Source organism: Pinus tabuliformis, chromosome 9 (assembly GCF_031772625.1).
Source record: "Pinus tabuliformis cultivar Carrire ecotype Pingquan chromosome 9, CPIR1, whole genome shotgun sequence".
Classification (NCBI taxonomy): Eukaryota; Viridiplantae; Streptophyta; class Pinopsida; order Pinales; family Pinaceae; genus Pinus; species Pinus tabuliformis.
The window spans coordinates 927,762,465-927,773,180 of NC_142307.1; positions in this window are offsets into that span (position 1 = coordinate 927,762,465).

Consider the following 10,716-nt stretch of genomic DNA (forward strand, 5'->3'; position numbering starts at 1 on the left):
AACTTTTATCACGTCCATTACAATTTTCTGAATTTGGATTATAACAAAGGAGATTTCAATTAAGTTCAATCTTCTTTACAATTTTCAGAATGTGGATTATAACAAAGGAGATTTCAATTAGGTTCAATCTTCTCTAACCATGCCATGTATTTGAAACTAGAAGTCCTTGAATATGCAAACCATTCATTGCTTCATTGTCAACTCTAGGAAAGGTCTTTCATGAAGATAGATCAGTTCCATTTGCAACAAAATATTCTTGGCAAATGAATACATTTAGATATATTTACATTTTTGATTCAAATACGCTATCATATAAACCATCAATAGGAAAACAATGGTCAAATGTGAAAAAGGTCATATTTTAAATGCATGTAACAATTAATTATTAAGTTCAAAAACATATATTGTAGTTATACCCTCATCCAAGGTCTTATTTCTAGAGAAAATGCATTGCAGCTTGTAATTGCAATTAACATTATCTTTCTGATAGTAATCAACACAATTTAAGTTCCAAAAATGTCAAGAATCTTTACCCAATCTGCTTCACTAGTCATTGCTTTTTCAATAGCTACTACTTCAAGTACATTTTTGTTGGACTCTTTTTTGTTAAACCTATTAGATGGAATTTCACTGAGCTATAGTCATTGTGAGAGCTATGCATAGATCACTAAAGATGTATCAAGAGGCTACTAGTCTCTTGGCTATAGAATTGAACTCTTTTAATTTTTAGCTTAGCGAAATGGAAAAGTGTTAGAGACAATCTCCATTCTTCTTGTTTCACTAGGCCATGAAAAATGGATAAAGAAAAAACTCTCAACCACTTGGAGAAGGAAAGTTGAGAACAAATAATAATATGAACAGAGAAAAAATCATAAAATTTGACTCTTTTTCATTACAGCTATTAGTTGTCGTTTAACTAAGCTACATTGATAGGTGATAGCTATGCATATCTTAGTAAATATGTATCATCAATAGGCTATTAGTCTTTTGGCTATAGAATTGGACTATTTTTAGTTATAACTCAGCAAAATGGAAAAGTTTTGGAGACAAGCTCCATTCTTCTTAGTTCACTCGGCCATAACAAACAAATAAAGAAAATTGTATCAACCCCTTGGAGAACGAGCTTTTGAGAAAAGAAAATACCAAGTTCATTCCTATAATTAACTATCACAAGAATTGTATATTAATATGTACAATCACTGTCAAACCAGTGAAAACAAATAGGCTTGACTATGTGATCATTCATCTATTAATCCATTTTAGATATAATCATTATCCAATTCTAGAGGTTATACTTTGTTGCATAGGCCATCATAATACTTATGTTTATACAACACACAAGCTACTCGGAAAAAATTAAATATTTAGAAATATATCTACATAGGAACTCTAAACTTTCATTTTGATATGTCCCTAATGACAAAAAAATAAATCAGCTTAAATCATATGTGGATTACAAATGATTTGATAGAACACAATACCCTTTGGAATTCTTTACTTATTACCCCATTCCAACCAAGTAGATGAAATCTAGCTCATAATTTCTTGAAACGGAAAATGTCATTAGAATTCCGAATCACATGTAAAGTAATCGGGTATAAAATTAAATTTCTCATTCAAGCCAAAAATAATTCTTTAATGCAAGGATATCTACATTTTATAGCACAATCAATTTCTTACCCGCAATAGTCATTATTCCTTTCATATTGTTCATTAACATAGGTATCTCTTCAAAATGCTTTGAAAACATTGACTAACAAAATGGTGCATCTACTTAACAAACTAAATAAAAAATCACCAATCACATTTGTTAGTTAGATTTCAGAATGTTCATTCCAAAATATAATAGTAAACCAAATATTGACAACTGCATAAACTCCCCCTGGAAAAAACATAAATCCTTAAATATATTAAATACAAATTTGATTTTCTACCTTTTACAACACTTTCCTATAATTATATTTATATATCAAACGAAATTGTAATTCCAAAAAAATTATCATTAAAATTTCCAAAATTCAAATTAAAGACTTCTCATCATTGCTATATAACATAGATAAGAAATAAATCAGAACCATTACACTTATGAGATGTTCTAAATATAATTAATAAATAAATACTCACACATAAAAATAAGTAACAAATCTAAAAGTACCCCCAAACAAGAGAAAATCTAGAAATATCCTTGCAATAGCTAAACCACAAGATGTTGTAAAAGCTCCATACATCATAAAAATATCAAGAACATCTATATCAATAGCGATTCATTTATTATTCACTACTTTTTTCGCATAGACTCCAGATGTGAATTTCCATGGGCTTCAATATAAAAATCAGTAAATATTCTAAGAAAGGATATCTCGTTACACTCACTTTCTATGAACTTCATGATAAAATATGTAGGGCCCACACTAAGAACTTCCTTAATCGTGTCCATGTTAATCTTACCATCATGGAACGCTATGATGGTTAAACCCTGAAAGTCATAGGAAACACCATCATAATAAGTCCACTAAAGAGAAAAAAAAAAATCATTCATTCCTAAACAATTAACTTATTTCAAAAAATAAGTAAGCCTGGAACATCATAACCAAGAAAATCCATAGGCGGCTAAAGCTATGATAAAGGTGAAAAAATGTTCCATGCTCAACAAAGATTCTTTACCTTGTTTGTTCATGTGGAGAACATATGGCCTATGCATAAAAGGACATAAGGACATAAAAGAACCTCAGGATTAAAGCTATGATAAAGGTGAAAAAATGTTCTATGCTCAACAAAGATTCTTTACCGTGTTTGTTGATGTGGAGAACATATGGCCTATGCATAAAAGGACATAAAAGAACTTCAGGATGTTTCATCAATAGAGACCATGAAATCAAGATAAAATAACTGATATACTAAGCTGCTGCAAAGTTTAAAATATTTTTTTTTTCTTTATTGACGAAAGAAAGGGTCCTTTTACATGAAGTAATTGTTTCTCTTATCTAAAGATGGTGATTCTAACTAGTATAAGTACGTAGCTATTTATACCAGCAAGGCTCCGTCCATTATTATTTTAGCCTCCCTACCACCTTTATTTTTTGAGAAGGCATATTGCCCATGGAAATGGGGTAAGTGATATGAAACTTCTTCTTTAACTTCAAAAACCAGGTTTCATCAATATATACCAATTTCCTGACATATTCTAATACCAGAATCCTAGGAGTAAGGAGCATGAGAAACCTATAATGAGCCAAATTTGATGCATACATTTTCATATTTGTGAAGTATTCCATGAAAAATAATGCCCCCACTTATTATGCTTAGTTCTTACTTGAATGTAGAGATTAATTTTTCTAGACATCCTTCTTGGTCCCTTCCTTATTATGACTGAAAATGATGTATACATGAACCTATTGATGTAATTGAATAGGGAAGATTCTTTGTCATCTTTCCTAACCAAGGTTATCCAATCATTACACCCGATTAGTTTACTGTCTTTAAATAGTTTCATATGTAGGCGGGCCACGGTGTTGCTTTGGTAGAAGATGAAGAGGTAAATGAGGTAAGAGGGATATTTAAAAATCTTCTCAATCTTATCAAATTACTAATAGAATTGTTCCCTCATTCTTTTAGCAATGGATTTAGCTTAGTTAAAAGAGTAAACCTAGTAGCTATGAAATCTATATAGATAGAATAGCATAGATTCATCTATAATAGAGTTGTAATCCCCCCCTAACTTGATGGCTTATAGATTCATCGACTCTTGGAAACACTTAGGAAAGTTTTGGGTTCTATACAAGAGGGGTTGGTTTGGTGAAGGGCCCTAGTTATACAGTAGACTTAAGAGTAGGCTCTTCCTTTGGTCATTAGCTAGGGAGAGGTACTCGTTTCTTATTCCTCAAGGAAAGAGATATTATTGTACAACCAAGTGAGGTTTATAGCATATGGATATTTATTTAGTAGGTAATGGTGAAACTTTTATGTACTTGCTAGAATTGACCATAGGAAAAACCTATTATTTTTTGAGGTTGTAGCAACATAATCCTACCAACCACAAAGTTGTTATTTCAAACGCAACTAGCAGATTGCCTCAAGTCAAGCATTAAATTCAAACATGTCTGACCTAAAATAAAATTCTTGACAAATAATTCTTCAATTATGAAATATAAATAAAAAATAAGTGCATAGGGCCATACATTCCAAAAGATTGTTGTAGGAGTATTATTGAAGGAAACTCTTGCTAAGCCAAAGTCACAAATTTCGAACCTGCAGTTCGCATTGGCAAGGGCATTCTTTGGCTTGAGATCCTGATGAAACACATTTTCAACAAAACAATATAGCTCCAAAAGTCAGAATACAAATTCTTAATATGCAACATAATTTTCAACAACAAACATGCATTAACATGTGCTTAAATATTACGTGAAGCACACATAATATTGCCCTAGATTATGCTTAAAGTTTAAAAGTTGTTATGACTTTTTTTATGGTGATGACTTATATCTAAACAATAAATTGATTGCATTACAACATTGAAGAGAAGACATAATCAGGTGCTAAGAGTATAGATGAATTTGTAGCATTGACGAGATTGTACAATTCCCTCTAAAATAAACCTTAGACATTAGATATTAAGGAATCTAAAGATAGAATGAATGTGGAAACACCTAAGTATATAGAAGAAATGATGAGGAGCTTAAAGGTGGGAATCCAAAGCTGTCAAGTAAATAACGAAAGGATAATTTAGGACCATGAATGAAAATTAAAATTGAATGTTCTGCTACTACATAGTCCATCTAAAATCTAGAAGAAATTGTAGCAAGGAACAAATTATAGCTATGTTGGAAGAAATCCCACCAAAGATTTAGAAACATGGACCAACTACGAACAACACATGGAAAAGATCCTATTTGAAACCTATCTCAAGAATGTTTCTCATGACATCGCAAATGGTTATTTTGATAATTTGAAGGTTAATGTTTCCTTTCATTAAAATGATATTACAAGACCAAAAACAAAAACATAAATACTACAAGAACCAAAAGAAACATAAATACCTAGCTTACCATTTCTTATAGACACCAAGAAACTAGCATAATAGAAAGCTACAAATAAAAGTGTGTTTACGCTAGTTAGGATCATTACATAAATAGTTGTTGAAATATATGAAAACATGTATCCCATAAAAAACATAAATTATTCTAAAATATGGCTTGAACAATTAAAAAAATGAATATTGGATTAAAACTTACATATAAATTGATTATGAATTGCTGAGGTAGAATAACCTAAAATACATGGATTTAAATTAATTATAGCATGAGCAGCAAAATATACCAGTAATTAATTGGAATACATGTGCCTAGTAATATATCCATACAACTAGTAAAGTGAATGTACTTGAAGAGAGGAAAGAAGGGGAATATTCCCAATGTGAAGTGAAGGTAAATAGCCAAAAATAATGTACTTGGATTGGTTTTATCCTCAACATGTTTCCACTCTCAACAAGTGATAGCTCTTCTCATTTTATATCTTACCTTGAAACCCTAGTGTGACTAGATCAAGAATTGGGAAATAAGAAAATAGTTCCTATCCTAAATTCCTCCATAATATCATTCTAAAGTGTCTTGGAATCTTCCCCGATGGGGGCGCTCCTCAACGAGCCTCCACTAGAACACCATCTCTATGAAAATCTTGAATTATGGGCTTATCTAAGATAAACTCTAAGCCTATTATGTGATGAAGTTTGAGCCCACTCTGAGGGTGAAGAATGAGCGTTGTCTCTGATAATATATGAGGGCATTTAGAAGTGAAATCAAATTCTATTCTATGGTGAAGACCAAGCTTTTTGGGATAGTAAATAAGGCTTAATTTGGCCCTAGTAGAGAACTAGGTCAAGACTTTGATCGAGTTCATTATGGAAAATTGAAAGACGATTTTGGGCACCTTATGGAGGGATGACTTGGTATTTATTGGAATGTCATCTTGGTATCATGATGTCCAGTGTGTATATGAATTTGAAGTTTGATGTCTTGTTGAAATTATTCTCTAAAGAAATATTTGTTGGGTTTTTACCTCCAAGTGGGTTTCCCTATTGTAAATTGTAGTTTTCCCACCTACATATATGTAGTCAAATTATTAGGAAAAGTAGGTACGCAACATGGAGTAAGACTTAAGCCCTATTCATTACACTCCCATGTCTATTTAGGTTTGAAATAATCATTTTTACCTAAAGGGTATTTGTAAATGATTATATCAATAAGTTATTTATGTTTTTAGAAATTATATCATTTACCTTCAAACATAAGCAAAATTAGTATGTTATATTTTGTTCCTGGTTTGCAGACTAAAAGGGGATAGTGAACATTGTAAAAAATATTACAGGATTGCAACAACTACTAGTAAAACAATGTCTAAAAATTCTCATAACCATCTCACACCATCAGTTAATATTGGGAACTCGGGATAAAAAATCTAGCCTTAAAGAGATATAATATGCTTTAATTCCATCATGTCTAAGCTTTGATCCTTCTATAGTATGGTTTCTCTTACGAAAAAATACATAGGGAAATAGTCATGATAATTATATGTCCTTATATGGTATGGTTTGATCCCAGAACTATGTGTTCCTTGGATGTAGAAAATAATATAATTGGTTATCTTCCAATTAAACTCATGCTTTTTTTAATAAATATGGAAATTATGACGAAAACATAGGATATTCCATGCCTAGTGTGAGTAAGGTAAAGGAGGCTCCCAACCAACTATTTGTATTGGGCACTATCAACCAAAGGTGAATAACATTAGCCTTGAGTTTGATTCCAAAGAGGAATGGAGCTACAACAAGCTTCAAATTACCCATATAAAATCATGAGAGTAGACCCAAAGAATATTTGGAATATGCCATGGTGATTTCATAACCAAAATGAGTGTTTTCAGTCCCAATACAATATTGTTTCAACCCCAAATAAATAATAAAAAACCAGTCATGAAATACATTTTTTATAGTAACAATGGATAGTGAGTAACTATGATACATGTTAGGATATTCCGACACATAGGATATAGTTAAGTTTAACTTGGTCTAGTATAGAGTTAGGTTAGAGTTAGGTAAAGTGTGTTTCTTTACCGTTGTACATTTTGTAACTTACAATCCGACGGTCACGATATGTAGTGATCCGACGGTTCACTCTCACCTCGGTATTACCGACACTTGATCCGTGGCTTGACACCCGATTGGTCCATGAGTTCTATTTAAAGCGCATGGAGGGTCATTGTTCGGGTAATCCGTGCATGAGAGAAGCTTATGTAAATTTTCATTCTTTGATTAATAAATTGCCTGTAGTACCCACGTTGGGACAGGCCGTGGACTGTTTCCCTCCTTGCACTCTGAGGGTTTTAACCACGTCAAAAATACTGGTGTATTGATTTGAGATCTGGTTGTGAGCGGTGTCCTTTTGGTATTCTTTCTGTGGAACTTACCCTGTAAATTCCTACATGGTATCAGAGCTATTTGAGGGCCGCGTCCGTTGGTGATCCAAATCTGAAGCCGGTAGAACTGCATGCGGCTGTCGTTTCCTAGATCTGTTGTTTCTGACTGCTTTCGGGCCGAGAGGACTGCTCTGTTGCGTTCGGAGCATCTGTTCCAGTGAGGAACCCCTTTCGTTTCACGCGAAAAGGTTTCCGGTAGCCCTAGCTGCGTCATTTTTCAGATCGGGAGGTATACAGTGTTTTTTTTGCAGTTTACTGTTATTTTCTCTCTGCTTATTTCGGTCTCAGTTTATTTAGCCTTTTTTTTTAACCGGATCTATACCTTTCATTTCTGCGTATGCTCTTTGCCCTGCGACTCTGTGCGATCTGGGCAAATCAGAAACAGAAAGGAAGGATTTTTCTCATGCGTATGCTCTTTTCCCTGCACCTTAGTGTGATCTCGGAAAATCAGAAACATTGAGAAAAATATTTAGTTTTTCGGCTAAAGCTAACTTTGAGATTTTTTTAAAATTTCTAGTTTTTTGGCTAAAGCTAACTTCGAGCCGCAAGGTTCGTTTTTCTTTGCATATTCGTGTTGGGTTTTGTGTTTTGTGTTTTGTAGGGAAAAAGAGCTTTCTCAAGGCAAGCACGCAAACCGAGCCCCCCCCCCCCCTCTCTCTCTCTCTCTCTCTCTCTCTAATTTTTTGTATAGATCAATTGGTTCAAAGCTATTTTAAGAGAGTAGAGGTCTTGGGTTCAAGTCTCCATTTTGTGGGGGCGGATTTTTTCATTCCCGCACATTCGCGCACTTTGCCGGCAACTTCAACAATTTTTTTTCAAAAAGCCATAACTTCTTCATCCGGAAGCCTTTTTCAGAGCCGTTTTTTTTAAAACCGCCTATTTTTTCGAGATCTATCCATTGGAACACTTACTTTCAGCATCTTCAGCTTCAGTTTTTTTTTAAAATGGAAAGTCCATGCCAAGTCATTCTTGACAGCACTAACTACTTCCAATGGGTAGCCTACATGGAAGATTTACTTAGAAGTAAAGGTCTCTTCAGAATAGCCACAGACCAAGAGAAGAAACCAAAAGATGAAGACAAGGCGGCAAAATGGGAAAATAGACAAGATCAAGCACGTGGTTTGATAGGGATGTCTATTTCTCCTGATCTTAGATTCCACATTGCAGAACTTGAGACTCCTCATGAAGCATTAGAAAAACTTGCTAAAGTTTTTGGGATTAAAAATGAAATTAGAGCCCATCAACTTGAAAATGAGCTGCTTACTTTGGATCCTAATAATTTTTCTTGCATTGAAGATTTCTTGTCCAAATTCAAGACCCTTAGATATCTCTTGGAAGGTGTTAAAGTTAAGAAAGAAGATGGTAACCTTATTTATTCCATCCTTACTAAGTTGGGACCAGCCTACTCTGTATTTGTTTCCACTTTCCATTCTACAAGGGAAGCTTTCATTTGTCAAGGACAAGACTACAAGCCCCTTCCTTTGACTCCTTTTGTGATTCCTTAATAAGAGAACAAGAAAAACTCTTACACCTTGGTCTTCTTAATCTTGGAAACTCTTCCACGAAAGCGTTAGCCGCCCAGCAGCAACCAAATTCAAAGAATCCTAAGAAGTCATATCCTCAAAAGAATGGTCCTAAACCATCTCAGCCTCAAAATGAAAGATCATTTCAGCAAAATGATAAGACCAATAAAAACAAATGGAAGAAGACTGATAGACATTGTAACTTTTGTAATCGAGATGGCCACTTAGAATCTAAATGCTTTAAGAAGATGGAAGCCTTGGAAGCCGCAATGAAGAAACATAACATCCATGTGGAGCCTACTTCAACTTCAACTTCCGGAATGGCACTTTCTGCATGTCATTGTCAATCATCTCAGTCTGGTTATGCATTAAATGTATCTTCTTCTTCTTCTCATTCTCATGAGTGGCTCATTGATTCTGGAGCCTCTTGTCACATGGCCAAAAACCAAGCCATGTTTTCTTCTTTAAATGATTGTAACACCAAAAATATATATGTTGGTGATGATAGATCTCTTAATGTTGTAGGGACTGGAACTGTTCATCTAGACAATGGTCAGTTTAATGATGTATTATGTGTTCCAACCTTATCCTGCAACCTTCTATCTGTCTATCAGATAACTCATTCAGGTGAAGGTAAAATTGTTGAATTTTCACCTCATGATGTTGTAATCAAGGATCTAAAAGATCCTAAACAGATTCTAGCTACTGGTCTTGCTGATGATTCCAAAAGGTTGTATAAGTTTCACAACTTTGGGTCATCCAATCTTCCCTCAGTATTTGTTGCTCATAATGATGAAGTGAGCAAACTTTGGCATGAGCGATTTGGTCACTTAAACTATCGCTCCCTTCAGCATCTATGTAAAGAAAATATGGTGACAGGTCTTCCTATGGTATCTTGCAGAGATGGTGTTTGTTCCGGATGTGTACTCGGAAAACATCATCGGGACAGTTTTGACAAACGTGCCTCTTGGCACGCCTCAGCCCCTTTACAGCTTGTGCACAGTGATTTATGTGGTCCTCTTCCTGTTGCTTCATTCTCTGGCTGCAAGTACTTCTTAACTTTCATTGATGATTTCTCCAGACGCACTTGGGTATACTTCTTAAAACTCAAGAGCGAAGTATTTAACACTTTTTTGGCCTTCAAAGCCTTTGTTGAAAAACAATCTGGACATCAAATTCTTAAGCTAAGAACTGATAATGGTGGAGAATATGTTAAAAACACATTCATCAACTTTTGCACCGAAAATGGAATTCAAATGCAACATACTGTTCCATACACTCCACAACAAAATGGTGTAGCTGAAAGGAAAAATCGCACCTTAAAGGAAATGGCTAATTGTATGCTGCAATCTAAAGGACTCAGTCTTAGTTTTTGGGCCGAAGCAATTAATTGTGCAAATTATATAATCAATCGCACTCCTACTAAGGTTCTAGAGAATATCACTCCAGAAGAAGCTTGGAGTTCCATTAAACCAGATGTAAGTCACTTTCGTGTGTTTGGAAGTGAAGCATGGGCCCATATTCCAGATGAAAAGCATAAAGCTTTAGAACCTAAGAGTGAGAAATGTACTTTTGTTGGATATTCTGAAGATGTAAAAGGTTATAGACTTATTCCATTTAAGTCCAAAAATGTTATCATTAGAAGAGATGTAAAATTTGATGAAAATAAATCGGCCTGCGAGCCTAGTCCGGCGGATGTGCCACCTCTTCCTATCTCTTC